The following is a 2,665-nucleotide window of genomic DNA, read 5'->3' on the forward strand; positions in this document are numbered from 1 at the left end:
TTCTGTGGAGCACCTCGATGGTCTCAGTCTACGATTGAAGGTGCTGCTGTAAGAGTCCAGGGTGTCATGCAGGGGGTGTGACGTGTTGTTCAGGATCTGGAGCAGTTTCCTCAGCATCCTCTGCTCAGACACCTCTGTCAGAGACTGCAGGTCCACTCCCAGACCTGAGCCAGCTCTCTTCATGAGCTTATCACATCCGTTGACATTAGCTTTCTTCACCCTGTTGCCCCAGCACACCACAGTGTAGAAGACGCTGGAGACCACTGAGAGGTAAAACATCTGCAGCATATTCCTGCAAATGTTGAAGGACCTGAATCTCCTCAGAAGTAAAAGTTTGCTTTGCCCTTTCTTGTAGAGGGCTTTTGTGTTAGCTGTGCAGTCCAGCTCAACTCTCTGAACTGCACTTTTCATCTGAAAAAGCTAAAATTAGCATAAAACGGCTAAATAGTAGCTGAAATAGCAGAAATAGCTGAAACTAGCTTAATTAAGCTGAAAAAATGAGTATAACAAATATTCCTTATTTCTACTTTCTACTAAGAAATGTTGTCTGTCACAGTGTAATACTCATCTGGTGACAAAACTCAGGTAATTTGGATGAAACGTACCTCTTACAAGTAATAATATTTATCATTATAGTTGCAACATAATTTTTCATGTTAGAAAATTTAACGTTACAAATCAAGGTTAAAAGGTAAACAGATCTAAAGATTGTTGTTACACTGTATTCTCAAATTATTTAAAACTTTTAAAAATATCTATATAATAACATCTTAATTTGCCAATTTTATTAATTTTGTTGGCATGAAATATTTATTTTAGTTTTCTTCCACTTGTGCTTTCATAATGTTACATCATTAACTCATAAGGTTGAACTTTTATGCTCAGCATCCATGATAAATGAAACCCTTAGCGAGTGCACATCGTCCGTTGTAGAGCTTTAAACTTTTTGTAATTATCCTGGTCTAACCTTGTAAATAATATGCACAATCTCATGCAATATTGTGAGGCGTGAAAGAGCTCTAAGAACGTGTCGGGGGATGACTCTCAGCTACTACCACATCAAACTAAAGCTCAATGTCTGTAAAATTCTCCGAGGTATAGCTATTTTTGTGTTTGCCAACGTTGCTTCACTGTGGCACTCATCTTGAATTAGATTGAATCTAAAAGTTAATCAGTTGTAGAGTTACTTCCAGTATTAACGTTTTGAAACTTTAATTAAAACCCGTTCAGTGATTCATGAGATAATTTACTGTTGACACAAACAAAAGCACACAAGTCTCGGAAGGGGCAAGAACATTATTGCTCCTCCTTCCTGCCACTGTCCTCTTCAAATAGTGACAAGTAGAAATACACGTTCAGTGATTTTATTGTTATTAGAAAGGAGAAAGTTTTTTAAACAGACTTTTATACATTGTATGATATGCATGTGCTTCAGTTAGTCCTTCAGAGGGAAGATTTTTGCTCAATATTTGCTTTACCGTATTTTTCGGAGTACAAGGCGCACTTCAAATCTTTAAATTTTCTCAAAAATTGACAGTGAGCCTTATAATCCGGTGTGCCTTATGTATTAACTCTGGTTGTGCTTACTGACCTCAAATCGATTTTATGTGGTTATTGTGAATGAGTTGAATAAAGTTTGACTTATCTGACTGTTTTGTTTCACTTATTCCCCTTTTCCATTAGTAACGGTACGTAGAACCGGTCCCTTTTTTCAGAACCCTTGCTTTGTGGTTCCAACTGGGCGGAGCAGGTCCCAAAACGTGACGTCAGAACACTGTCAGTCACTGATTGGTCAGGGGGCGGAGTCACTGGATCTTTCAGAAACTTTTCAAAACACCAATCCACCATTTGCAATTACTCGGAACTCGGAGCAGCGGCTGGACCTATTTTAAAGATTTTAAAAACAATAATGACAACACCGTGGCCTAATGCTGACTCGGGGCTCGGGATCCCAGCCTTACATGCTCTGCGGGCTCCGAGCTCCGCTGGTCACCGTGGAGGATCATACGAGCTGATGACTTGCAAAAGGCAGTTGCCCTGACCACGGCCTTGCGTGCTCATGAAGGCCGAACCCCGATCCTGGCAGACAAGTCTGGCGCACCGAGGGTGGAAACGATTTTTAAAAACATTTTCTGTAATGTATTTTTTTAATCAGTGAAGATTTTAAAAATTAAATAAACGGTGCTGGCTTTATTATAAAATCTTGTCACTTTAATGATTTAAATAATCTGTTAAAGTCAACTCAGCTGAAAAATCATAAAAATACAAAATTATTGGATCTCTCAGGAATATTTCCCTCAAACATGTTTAAAGAAGAACTATGGCCTTTAGTTGAACTTTATTCGAACCCACAGATGTACAAATCACAAAACATGAATTAAACTTTAAAGCAAAGCTAAAAATAATCAAAAAAATGTATGTAAACAAGAAACAAAACCAAATATCTAAGTTGAACAATACAAGTAGACACGAGAGTAAATACATCAAATAATGAAGAAAACATATGAAAATATTAAATATAGATGTTTTTGTAGAATCTGCTTCATCAGAGATTTAATGGTGAACTAAAGTTCATTAGCAGGATCTATCTATCTATCTATCTATCTATCTATCTATCTATCTATCTATCTATCTATCTATCTATCTATCTATCTATCTATCTATC

This window comes from Nematolebias whitei, chromosome 11, assembly GCF_014905685.2.
Source record: "Nematolebias whitei isolate Nwh7 chromosome 11, NemWhi1, whole genome shotgun sequence".
In the NCBI taxonomy this organism is placed as follows: Eukaryota; Metazoa; Chordata; class Actinopteri; order Cyprinodontiformes; family Rivulidae; genus Nematolebias; species Nematolebias whitei.